Raw genomic sequence first — 14,411 nt, 5'->3', positions numbered from 1 at the left:
GATGTTGGTGTAGCATCATTTGCATACCTCTCAACCTGGAAACATCAAAAATCTGGACAAGGCCCATGAAAAATAGGTACAAATCTGTACGCTGATTAACATAAAATCTGCATACATAATTAAACAACCCCGCCCACTCCAACGGAATTGTAGGATACCAACTTTGAAATGCAAACTGAAGAACGGAACCAATCTATAGCACCAATGTCCCATTACCTGGCTATTTCACCCCATTTACCATAAACGCTAATGTATGCATACTGCTTTGCTTCTGCAATGATTATTTGGATTTTAGTTTTTTACATTTTATAGCACAATGCGTAAACACTAAGACAGTATTGCTTTTTAGCAGATATCTATAACAATGAAAACAGACTTGGCATTAAAACTTATCTGCCCATGAAACTCACATTCATTGAAACAGCATTGAAACCCACATCACATCCAAAGAAAATGCATCTGGCCAGTGGTGGATAAAGATTACCTTTTGGCTGTTTTCAAATCAGTGGCCCCTTGCACACAAAACAAGAAACATACATGCATTCTTTGATACACCTTCCTGACTTTATTAAATTATATTCCTTGTATAATAAATTTAGATTTATTGTTTAAACATTTTTTTCCAGTAGGCAATGAAACAAAAATGTATGAACCAATGACACAACTACCCTATTCAGAGCATTTCCATGATAACAGTCTACTTCCACACACAACTGCATTTTAAATTTATTGTTTGAACATTTTTCCAGTAGGCAATGAAGCAAAATGTATGCACCAATAATGACAAAACTGCCATATTCGGAACATCTCCATGATAACAGTCTACCTCCACACACAATTGCATTTTAAATTTGTTTGAACATTTTTATATTTTCTACTTCTATACCTAAGTATATATATATATATATATATATATATATATATATATATATATATATATATATATATATATATATTTCAAATCTGCACTTGCACAAACACAAAAGAGACAGAAATCTCCCAGAACACAGATCATTGCCAGCATGCTTACAGAAACTTCACCAACAGTGTTTTCTAATGGCAGGCAGCCATTGCCATTTTGACTAAAGGCACCTAATACTTGCCAATTATGCACTTAATCTGTAGAGATGTCATGCCATAGGTCATGTGTAACACAGAGCACACTGATGCAGATCTGTAGCTGAAGACACAAATATATTCTGTAGCAATTCAGCATTTTGAATGCATTCTTTTACTGCTTGAAATATATTACATCATTTTGTAATCCCCTTTTATTGCTATCAAGTCTAGCAATTCATCAGCTGTGTCCTACAGGCAGCCAACTCCAATGAATACTATACACAGTGTAGTGTCTGTTAACATTTGCACACTCATCTCATGCAACTGAACATGCTTCAGTCTTGTTCATTTAATCAATTATTTCTGCACATTGTTTGCTGATTCAGTGACCCATGAGTCAACTCATTAGCAGATTTTCTTATCCCCAAAAAACTTTCTTCTTATAATGACTTTCTTGCATTTAAAAGACATTTGTTTTTAAAATAATGTCCTTCTATAAATGTTTTCTTACTGAATATTCAATAAACTTACTAATATTATAGAAAAGATCCATTATTTCACATTTGTAAATGTTGCTTTAAGTTGCAGAACTTTTTTCTTATTTGATTTTTCCACACTTTACGTTGTATTTTTAGGATATATAGTGGCACAGTACCAATGCACATTACACTGATTTGGTACTGCAATGGGCTGGTCAACAAGGAAAGTAATAACTTTTATCTAGCACCTTGCTGAAGAAAAAAATAATTCTTTCATTTCTCCTGGTCTTCTTTTACATTTGATAGCGATCACCAAATGTTCAATAACATACACTTTCACAAAGTTGCCAATAAAAAATGGAAAGATAAACAACTAAAGAAGTTTACATTTTTCTACAGACAGTAGTTTTATATGAGATCACACACACACAAAACACAATCATGGTTCCTTACTTCTAAATACACAAGATTCCTTACTTCTAAATACATCCAGCAAGGCTGCAGAAACGGCGAGCATCTTCTAAATAAATCCATAACTCCATCTCAGCCAGCGAGTGCCTTCGTCTTTTAAATAAATCCATAACTCCATCTCAGCCAGCGAGTGCCTTCGTCTTCTAAATAAATCCACAACAACAACCAGCCTTCTAAATAAATCCTTTCTGGCTCTGGCGACTTGCCGCTTGCAAAAACATTTGAAATAGAGCCGGAAATGCATGCTACATATGCAAGCTCAATTCCGACAGGCTGTTGGAGTTAACGTCATCGAAAAGCACAAAAAATTTAAAAATTAAAAAAAAAACAAAGCGTGGAAAAGAAAATAAACCGGAAATGAAGGGGTGCCACTCGGGAATCATGGCACCCCATTATTTGGACCCCAAAACTCGGTAAAAACCGAGTAATTCGGGACAGTTGGGAGGTATGATCATTTGGTCTATATTAGTTAACCGAAAGATATTTTCAGTGAACACCTCTTCATATACACCTAATCAGCAAAAAACACTTTTGCAATTCGCAGAATTTTCCCAGGGCAATGAAACAATTGCCCTGCAACATGAGAGAACCCACAGCGCACTAAATCAAACCCTCCCAATTCACCCCCACTCACCCCAACTATATATACTAACTCTGAGATCGCACTACAGTGGGGAAAAGGGCAAAGTTGTGTAGCTGGCCAACTACTTCATTGCCCTGGGAAAATTCTGTGAATCATGGAAGTGATTTTCTCTGAGTAGGTGTCAATGAAGAGGTGCTCAGTGAAAATATCTTTTGGCGAACTAATATAGACCCACATCATCAGCATACTGGATGGATGACAGTTGCGTCATTAGAAGCAGAGTAGAGGTCATTAATGCAATGTTAGAGTATGTAGTCCAACACTGAGAGTTGTAGTACTCCAACTGAGATGGATAAGAATGGTGATTGTTCTTACTGTCATTTTACTGCCTGTAGCCTGTTAGAAACGTAACTATGGAACCAGGTGGGGGGGGGGGGGTTGTCAAGGCCTAGTGAGGATAGTTTATGGAGAAGAATCTGGTGGTATATTGTGTCAAATTCCTAATTTAAGTCAAAGAATAGATAGGAAACAAAGTTTTCAAAGTCCAAGTGGAGATTGATATCATGGGTGAAATTAAAGAGAGCTGTGGTAGTGCTGTGGTATGGTCATTAGCCATGCTGGACAGAGTATTGGAGGTTATCTATTAAGTGTTTGAGAAGCTGGGACTGTAAACCCTTTTCAAGGATTTTCGATAATGGAGAAAGAATGGTTATAGGGCAGTAATTACAGAATTCAATAGCGTCTCCTTCTTTGCGTAAGGGAATAATTAGTGAAGTTTTTTTTCAGATAATTGGTACAAGCTTTTCTTGAATAGATCTATTAATAACATTTAGGACAGGGTTGCTAAAGGATCAGCAGCCAAGCTAATAAATTTTGAGGGAAGATTAATGAGTTTAGTGGGTTTTATCTTTTGAATATGGAGATGAAAATGAGTTGATGTGGAAAACATGCATTTTATGAGACAGTTCTTTGGGGATGGAGAGGGTGGCAAGTGGATGGTTGTTTATGAGGGAGGTGACTGAATATATGAAATGTAAGTTGAGTTGTTTTGAAATAGGTTCAATGTGGTTATTTTTGTTAGATGGGATTGGTTGGGCTGGGTAGCATGGATTTAACAAATTGTTAATGGAGGACCAGAATTGTTTGGGGTTCCTAGCATGAGTATCATAGACTGAGGTGCAATGATTTTTATTAGATATGATTGATAATTTTGGTGCAGTTGTGGAGTTTTCTGACATTTTGGAGATTGATTTCTGTTTTATTATAAAGTCCATATGAAACATCTAAAGAATTGAACTGCATTAACTGCAATAGCTATTGACAATTTAAATTTGTAATTGAAATTATATAACTCAGCTAATGAACAGGGAATTGAAAAATTTAACCAGAGATACCTGGAATTTATGGATGGATGATAGCTATGTACAGAGGGAGAAGACAAGGAAAGTATGCAAATGATGGACTTCCCCAAGCCTTGAAAGAAAAAAAAGGAATTTTAGCTTATGTAATCAAGATCAGTGCATAGTTTAGGAGGTCCCAATAAAGAGGACACTAAATAAAAGTGAAAAAAGAATGATATTGGTCCTATAATATATTAATGCAAGAAAAATTTGATTATGCATGCCAGATATCATACAGTAAGTCAGATGCTGATATTGGCATGCAGACTTGGTTATGCAGCTAAAGAGGTGAAGCTGTTATGGTTGTCATAAAAAAACATTTTATGAGAGAAGGAGGGGAATAGACGTGCAGTATATAATGAAACCAGCTGGAGCACAAGCTTGAATTTAAATGTGAGTACATGCATGTAGAATTAATATTAAACACCATCAAACCTATTTTAGTGGGAGATTTGAAAATGCCTCTGAGGGAATATGAAGTCTTGACATAGCAGATGTGTATGAAACAGATTTCATATGCATTCATAAACATCTGTGAATTAATCCAGATTGCCAATGATTACCCCATGGGAAATCTATGTTGAATTTGGTTATAATGAAAGCAATGAAATGGAACTGAAGCATCCATCTATTTTTCCTTCTTATAGGGGAGGATGGCAATGTCATGTTTATAATGAGTGAACAAATGAAAAAAGGTATAGAATTAGAAAGCATACTCCCTAGTGAAGCTGTGGCCATAAAATATCGGAATACTAATTTTTATACAATGGCACACAAGTTGAATATGTCGAACTGGCAGATTGAACTAGGAGACAGTGAAATGTTAAACTATTGAAGGTTTTTATTGGGATATGGACACTACAAGGGTATGTTAAGTGTTTAAAAACCAAAAAGATAAGGAGTGATATAAATAAATAATTGACTGAATGAATAAATAAAATAAAGCTGTGAGAAACAAGATGACAAAGGTTACTGGTAGTGATTTTGTTAAGAAAGAATTTAATATTCTGTACAGGAATGTAAAGAAAATATTTAAAATCTAACAGAAAGAATACAGGAACTGCTTTGGCATATAATGTTATGGAAAAAAACTGTGGCTCAGACAAATTAAAGATGTAAATGTGTGTAATGGAGAGCATACTAATGTTATTTTAAATGGGAGGGATTACTGCATGATGGTTCATTCATTAGTGAGCAATTAAGCATAAAGAATATTGACAAATTCTAAGGTCCCAAAGTCACCAAGACTTGTTGAAAGATGTAAATGACTAACTTGTCTAAAAACAGAGAATTTAGGCAAGATTACTTTTTTGTAGGGAAAAGGGCAAATATAGTACTTGTTTATAATGATAAGGGCTGCAAGACAGTCTCTATAAACTACAGAACCATAATCCCAATGCATTTCTTATTTAGTAGCATTTGGGACTGAGTACTCAGTACCAGTGTTATATATAAAGTGTGTGTGTGTGTGTGTGTGTGTGTGTGTGTGTGTGTGTGTGTGTGTGTGTGTGTGTGTGTGTGTGTGTGTGTCTGATATTCCAATCTCACATAGGACCTAATGCGTAAAATAGGCAGATGACATTAAAACTACATTATCTACAGACTCTGAAGAGGATTTGTGAAATAGGTAGAGTCTTCACAAGCAAGTAAAAAGGTGAGCTAAAGAGAATGGGTTGTCATGGTGAATTTAGATAAATGTGCAGTTATGAGATGAGGAAGGGTTACTGCAGTTAAATGCTGCAGATAGGATGAGACTGAAGACCTGAAGATAAGAATAAAGAAGTAGAATATAAGGTCCTGACCACATTATTTTCCTCTCTCTCTCTATCTATATATCTCTCTCTCTCTCCCTTTCTGCTGTCAGCCCTATTTAACCCTCCTGCTGTTCTCCTGGTTGCCATATCTGTAAATGTCAAATCCCACTGTTGATCCTGTCAGTCTTATCAACATGATTCTGGCACTAGATGGGCCCCATGAATTCTCAGGGATTCAAGCTTCGAGTGTCATCTTGTAATGCTGCTGGAGCTAGTGATACTTTAGGCAGAAGACAAGGTGCCAGCAGCCACCATGTATGTAGCAGCAAGTCATCTGTCTATAACCTTATCAACTGTCCCAGTATGCTGACATCTGGTGTTCAGATAGGAGGGCAATGAGGAGGAGCTTAACAGTGAGTTCACCCAGGGTCCATAGTATAGCTTTAATATGTGTCCTTCCACCGAGGGCCCATAGTACAGCTTTAATATGTGTCCTTCCACCGAGGGTCCATAGTACAGCTTTAATCTGTGTCCACCCAGGGACCATAGTGCAGCTTTAATCTGTGTCCACCCAGGGACCATAGTACAGCTTTAATATGTGCCCTTCCACCCAGGGTCCATAGTACAGCTTTAATATGTGTCCTTCCACCCAGGGTCCATAGTACAGCTTTAATATGTGTCCACCCAGGGACCATAGTACAGCTTTAATATGTGTCCTTCCACCCAGGGACCATAGTACAGCTTTAATCTGTGTCCACCCAGGGACCATAGTACAGCTTTAATCTGTGTCCTTCCACCCAGGGACCATAGTACAGCTTTAATCTGTGTCCACCCAGGGACCATAGTACATATTTAATCTGTGTCCACCCAGGGACCATAGTACAGCTTTAATCTGTGTCCACCCAGGGACCATAGTGCAGCTTTAATCTGTGTCCACCCAGGGACCATAGTGCAGCTTTAATCTGTGTCCACCCAGGGACCATAGTACAGCTTTAATCTGTGTCCACCCAGGGACCATAGTACAGCTTTAATCTGTGTCCTTTCACCCAGGGTCCATAGTACAGTTTTCCTCTGTGTCCTTACACACACACTTAGCCTTGTAGTTTCTATCACTATCAGGTTTGGCATGCAGCAGTGCTCATTGAAAACTCTGCCCAGCATCAAAGGAATACCACTGTATTGATTAAATAAAGGTGAAACTGTGTGAACTTTGCAATCACATCAGAATTATACTATTCAGATTTGTCTTTAATTTTCTCTGTAATTCAAGTATGTTTTCCCTTGCAAACCATCTTAGGAAACATATCCCTGAATGCAGATTATATTCCTCAGCTGTATTGCTTATTGAGTCAACTCAGACATACAGTTCCACGTTGATGGTTTATTCATACTCTCTCCCTAGGATTCAGAAACATTTTGCATGTTGACGTAGCCAATTTTGTGAGAAAAGCAGCTATGCTTGGTGGAGATGATCTAGAAATACACTGAGCATGACTATAACAGACCAGGAAACACTGTAGCTTACATAACATGCAGATGATAGTGTCACACAGCATCTGTGAAAGCACATACGCATTATTCAGTCTAAGGAAGAACTCTTCACCAACACATACAGCTCAGTGAAACTAATCCTATATAACAGAGTTCTTTTGAAACATATTGTTAACATAGCTTGAGTAGAATGCCTTTTCATTTGTAAGTCCAATGTTCCTGTAAAATAAATGTATATGCTTATAATATAACTGACTCTGTACTGGATGAGTTGTTGTTGTGTCTTTCGGCTTTTCCCGGTTAGGGGTCGCCACAGTGGAACTCTGGTCCGCTAATGATTGGCAGTAGATTTTTACGTGCCAAGTTGCCAGCTCTGACACACAACCTTCAATGAAGGTACGCCCATTCACACATGTCTCCACACAGAAGACGCTCTAGCTGAGAATCGAACAGGACAGTGTCTTACTGTGAGGCAACAATGCTACCACAGCACCATCACCGCAGTCAAACTGGATGAGTATTACAGATAAAAGTCAAAGTAAAGTCAAAGTAAACTTTGTCATTCACCCATAACTATACCCAAGTTACAGCTGAATGAAATTACGTTCCTCCAAGCTCATGCACACACAAAAAAAAAAATACGACAGAACACAACAACATATAGCAACATATATCAAGAAACAGCAAGTACTTAAATAGCAACAATCAAGAGCCAACCAAAGACCAGAGGCTTAAAACAACCATGATACATGGGCAACTTCCATCACCTCACCTCCAGCTCCATGCATCACAATCAACATTTAAATCAGTCCTTTCATCTGACCATCTTCTTCACCACAGACATTCCAACCACTGCTGCCTGCAGGCCTGAACAGTTACATAACCCCTAGTAACATCTGACTCTTTCTCCCTCTACAGTCTTCGCAGCCATGTCTACCTGCAGGCCCAAATGGCCACACCATCACCAGCAACCACCAAAGCCCTTCCATCTGACACCACCGACCCTCACAGTCCACCATCCAGACCTTCTTCTTCACTGCTTCCTACCCCATCCATCACATCTCAAGATCAATCAAGCCATTAACATAGCCCAACTAAAATTTTGTTCCTGCATCCACATCAGCTCAGCTCATCATTGTAGGCCCAACTACTACCGCTCCAACGTTATGTTCCAAAACAGACAATAACAGGCAATAATTTCATTTAGGACACCATGAGCAATTTCCACCACAACATCTGCTCACTTGACAACAAAGCAGACTCACCATATAAAAAAATCACAACGTATGACATAAAAATGAAAAGTGCATATCAGGAGCTAGAGAGGACACTGCCATACAAGGCGCCACCATCTTGACATGTCTGAATATGTGATAATATCACATATTCAGACATACACCATCTGGGGCATTACAGACTGATATTTGATATGACAGTTGCAATTTGGCACCCAACTCCATCATGCTGTCACAGATTCTAAATTGTCTGGAATCTGCATACAGTGATGCTAAGAATCTCTCTGTTTGTCAATGATGAGTCTGTCAGTACTTCCCAACTTCTTAGTGCAAGAAATCTTGACAAAATCTAAAATAATGGGAAGACAAATGCCCAAAAATATGGACAGCTTTTAAATATTGCTCTTATAAACTTAGAAAGTTGCTAGAATAGGATTTGTGATATCACATATTTTCTGAAGGATATGAAGTCTGAAACTCAAATATATGTCATTATTTAGTGAGATCAATCCTCATTGATTTACCAGAAAACCACAAATTTTATGAGGAATTGACTTAAAATATAAGGCAAAAATCTGGAATTTTTTTTAAAATCTGAATGGGTGAGATCTATGCCTTCTTTTCCTGTGCCAGATGAGATGCCTTACTGCATGTCTGTGCAATTATTTTAGTTACTCTGTTTCGTACCATCTTGCAGGTCTGATTTTGGCCACCAACAGCAGTGATGTCCAATGTGGTGTCCTACCAGACACACGCACACACACACACACACACACACACACACACACACACACACACACACACACACACACACACACACACTCTGAAGGCCTGGTCAGATTTCTTGTGATAGGGCATCCACCAATCATGTTCATGGGGGTCCCCTTCAGATGGTCAAACTTTTAAAAGCTCGACTTTCATATGGCTGAAACCATATGATCTAACTTTTTAAAGTTCGAATGATCTGAATGGGGATCTCTGTAGAGCATGGAACTGGAGATTTCCCTTTACCACAATGTAGTGCGATCTAGGAGTTGGTATATTTAAATGGCAGGGGATGTGGGTGAGGGATACAGTTTATTATTTTTTTTCCACATTTTCGAACATTCAGATGTTCGATCATATGGTCTCAGCCATATGACAGTTGAACATTTGGATGGTCGATTATGTGAAGTACACCCATTCATGGACGACCTGAAGCAGGAAACCATCCTCTGCTTGGGAGAATTTAGTCTTTTGATGATATGTACCTTAAAGAGTGACAATCTGAAAATGCAATGGAATATGCATTTAAGCTGTTTATAGGTAATTAGCACTCAATTGTGCTGATACACTCCAAATATTATTGGAGAACAATCATGGGTATGGTTGTCATCCATGTGACAGTGATATGTGTGTGGTGTGTTTCTGGGTGTTGCATTGACTTGGGCAGGAAAGCTTGTGGATACATGGTTGTATGTGAGGCAGCTTATATCTTCTGTATGTCCATTTGCTACAGTGACAAATATAGCATCTCCATGTAGATCGCGGAGGGTTACATGAGTGGTGACATATAGCTTGTTACTTCCAATGACTGAGAAAGTTGTAAAGGCCCCACAGAGGATTTGACTGCTAGTGTTCAGCAATCTCCTTGCCAGTGACATGCACTGTGCATTTCAGGTAGACTTTATCCATTCCCACACTGCACACAACTGTTACATGACCCCAGAGAGTGTATGTGTGCAGCCCACAGGTTGGTTTGGGCTTATGACAAGATGTCTCACAAGACATGCATGCAATCAATAAGTATAATCGCTATCATTCTCATTATATGGTTGTGTGGAAGCCTTCTTCTCAAAAGAGAAGAACAGGCATGATCCAGACATAAAACACCCGGTACAGATATAGGAAGAGGCTGGATGAAAGTACTACAAAGGATGTAGAATAAACTTCCTTTACAGTGAGTGATCCCTGAAGCAGGCAAGACAGTTGCATTTGTAGCAAAGTGAATAATAACAGACCAGAAGACTGTCTCAGTGTTACTGTAGGCTCCGCATACCCTCCATGCTGCTACTATTTACACACTCCTCCTCATTTGTGCAGTCCATAAGACGACTGCATATACACATCTAGAATATGTACGTTGCATCCCTAACCTATCCGGCAGTGCCGCTCTCACAGTTACTGTGTGAGCATTCTTTACAGCATTCTTAACAGACAAGCATTTAATACATATAGGATTCACACAGTATATTACCTATCTGACATATGCAACCCTCCCTTATAGAATACCATAGCGTAGATTGCCACATATGTGAGGTATGTAACATCATGCAGAACACCTTCTGAGACCTGCATATCAACAATGAGGTGGACATATGCATTTCCCAGCCAACACCTAGGCCCATGTTACCTGAATATTATAAAAACTATTTTTAGCATTTTGTATTAACTTTGCAACTTATTTGAACTGTTTTTTTTTGAATTCTGATAATGTTTGTACTTTAACTGATCATTTTTAAGTGTTTTTCAACTGTTGAACTGTTGAGGGCTACACACTCAAGTGCGATAGCCATTTTTCTGCTTTAAAAGTGTTTGTTTTACTGTACCCATTTTATTTTTTGAAAAAAAAAAAACAAAACAAAAAAAGATCATATCTCTCTACTCATTCCCTACCTTTCTATAACTAGTGGAGTCCGATTTTCAGATTTTGCTGAATTCTGGATTGTTTTGTAGTTTTTGTGTTGCCCAGACCTTACTAAGATAGAAGGAAGCTTCTCTGTTCATCAGTGAGAGTGGTGTACTTTGAGCAGCCTGTCACTGGAGGAGTTATTTCAGCTCAGAATCTGTAGTTTTATTGGCAATTTTGGGCTATTCTATCCTTTTCATTTTTCTGCTTAAAAACCCATGTTTGTGTGGTCTTTATGCTTGTATTACCGCAGTAAGATCCTGCCTAGGTGTCCTGCAGAGTTCTACAGCAGCAGAGAGAAAAGGGAGACTTTGAGTGGATTAAGTACCTTTGTTTTGCTTTTTATTGCTTATTTTCGCTAGCTGCACTATTCAGAGCATTTTTTATTAACTTTGCAACTTATTTGAAATGTTTTTTTGAATTCTGATGCTGTTTGCATTTAACTGATCATTTTAAGTGTTTTTCAACTGTTGAACTGTTGAGGGCTACACACTCAAGTGTGATAGCCATTTTTCTGCTTTAAAAGTGTTTGTTTTACTGTATCTGTTTTAATTTTTGGAAAAAAAATCCTATCTCTCTACTCATTTCCTGCCTTTCTATAACCAGTAGAGTCTGGTTGTCAGATTTTGCTGAATTCTGGGTTGTTTTGTAGTTTCTGTGTTGCCCAGACCTTACTTAGATAGAAAGAACATTCTCTGTTCATCAGTGAGAGTGGTGAGCTTTGCGCAGCCTATCTGTCACTGGAGGAGTGGTTTCAGCTCAGAATCTGTAGTTTTACTGGCCATTTTGGGCTATTTCTATCCCTTTCATCTTTCTGTTTAAAAACCTGTGTTTGCCCAGTTTTGTGCATCGCAAAGCACTGTTTAACTAGGGTTAAATTATTCCTGGTGCCAGAAAGTCTGCTTTTTTTAATTTTCCTTTAGAATTATCCAGTGTTCTAGTTTTAGCACTCAAAACTGTTTCCTTGTACTTAGCACTTGTTCAAAACTCATTGCAAGCACTAAATAATCATGAATTACTGCAGCACTCAACTTTCCTCACTTGTTAGGAGGAAATCAGTTTTTAGTACTTAAATTAATAAGCGCCTCTCCAGGCATGTCTAACAGTCAGCTCCCAGTATTTTCCCTCGTCCACCTGATGAAACTGGGCATCTTGGGGCAATGTAGCAATTGCCTCATGTACACTGACAACCCTCTCTTCCTACCACCCAACACTACAACCTGTGAAAGATGCACTTATATAGCCAAAATGGAAGCCAAGCTCTCTCCAGCCAAGAGTGTACTAAACAGTCACGAGGAGAAGGTAAACACCAGCACCACACCACACTCAACACATAGTCCATCAAAACCTACACCACCTAAACCCACACATAGTAACACAAAACACACACCTATATTCAAAGAGGCTCTCAACAAAAATCTGCCCAAACAAGAGAGACCTCCAAAGCTGAAACACAAGCAACCACCACCCCCCCAACACTACTCAAATGACACATAGCCCACAAAATCAGTGTGTCACTCAACCTCAGCCCATAAGGCAAAACAACATACCCAACACACTAGTAATAGGTGATGCTATAGTCAGGCACACTGATGTCCTACTCACCAGGCTAAATAAGGAGAAAGTTACTGTCAGCTGCCTGTCAGGTGCTGGGATCTGCTACATAATGCAAGCACTCAGGTCACTCCACAACTAGTACAAATATGACTCTGTCATTGTCCATGCTGGTGTTAATGGCCTGAGATGTACCTCCCTGGACTACATGAAAAGAGATATGGAGGAGCCCTCACATCATGTAGCCCAGGCAGGTGTGACCCTAGCCCTGAGTAGCATCCTGCCTTCATCCAGAATGATACCCCAATACAAGGACAAAATGATTGACTTCAACAATTGGCTAAGCTTCTGGTGCCATTCTAAGGGGATCCAGTGTCTGTCTGCCTGGGATGACATGATCGACAGACCACAATACTTTGCCAGAGATGGCCTGCACCTTTCGCCCCTATGATTCTGAATACTGTCTAAGGCTCTTGCCACCCCTATAGTGCCTTTTTTAGGCAAAGTTCAAATGACAAACTCACCACCATAGCAGGTATAAGCAAGCAAAATCTGAGGGTAATGCTACTCAATGCTAAAAGTCTAAACCTCAAAATGCAGAACATCGGCATCTGTGCAGTGACGGAGACCTGGTTCAAGGCTCCAGAGAGCACCCCTGCATTATCAGGCTATAACTCATACCACACCTTTTGGCCACCTAACCTGGACCAAAACACTAAAGGAGGAGGAGTGTCCATATTCATTAAGGATATCCACACCTCCAGGCTAGTTGCTGAACATAATGCATCCAAAATTATCCAAGTGCAACTAACACTGGGAAAGACTGCAATCCAGGTTGTAGCTTGTTACAGATCCCCCACCATGCCCTAGGATGCCCACTCCACATTTCTTGATATACTGGGTAATATTAAGGTACAGCCCAATACCCTAATAATGGGCAATTTCAACTACCCAACCATCAACTGGGAAAACTGCTCATGTACTAACTCATTTGCTCAACGCTTTCTGGAATTCATAAATTCCAATGCCCTGGATCAGCTTGTCCATACCCACACCAGGGACAGCAATATCCTGGACCTGGTCATTACCAATATCGGCAACTGGTGTTCCACACCAGAGGTCAACTTCACTGTAAAAAACTTCTCCAAAGCCAACTTCATGCTTCTTAAGACAGAAGTAGCAAGCTTCACAACACCCATACAGACAGAAAATAGAGGTACGACTGCTGAATCCTATACAAATGCACTGTATAAGCACATACATGAGTGCATGCTTGTGCCATCCCCAACAGAACCAAGATGCTATCCTCCAAAAAAAGGAAGCCAATCTGGTGGTCCCCTGCCATAAACAAACACTACAACAGAAGGAAGAAGCTGTTGCAGAAAAGAGTAAAATCCTCTGATTGCAGGAACTCCCTGGTCAGCCTCAGTAAGAAGCTGAGATTCCTTATAAAACTTCAAAGCTAGTTATGAAAATAAAATCGCCACTGTTTCTAAAGACAACTACAATGCATTCTACAGCTATGTCAAGAATCTCACTTGCGACACTCAGATCTGCTCTGAGCAACAGTACAATGGCACTAGATATACAGAACCAACTGATATTGCCAACATCCTGGCAGATAGGTTCATTGCAAATTTCATCCCCCTCATCCCCTAAAAGGCCCATCACTATACCAGAAGAATGCAAAGCCCCTGTAATTATGGCTGCACAAGTA

Source organism: Protopterus annectens, chromosome 2.part2 (assembly GCF_019279795.1).
Source record: "Protopterus annectens isolate FY-2018-M chromosome 2.part2, PAN1.0, whole genome shotgun sequence".
Lineage (NCBI taxonomy): Eukaryota > Metazoa > Chordata > Ceratodontiformes > Protopteridae > Protopterus > Protopterus annectens.
Note: the sequence above shows the minus strand (reverse complement) of the source record.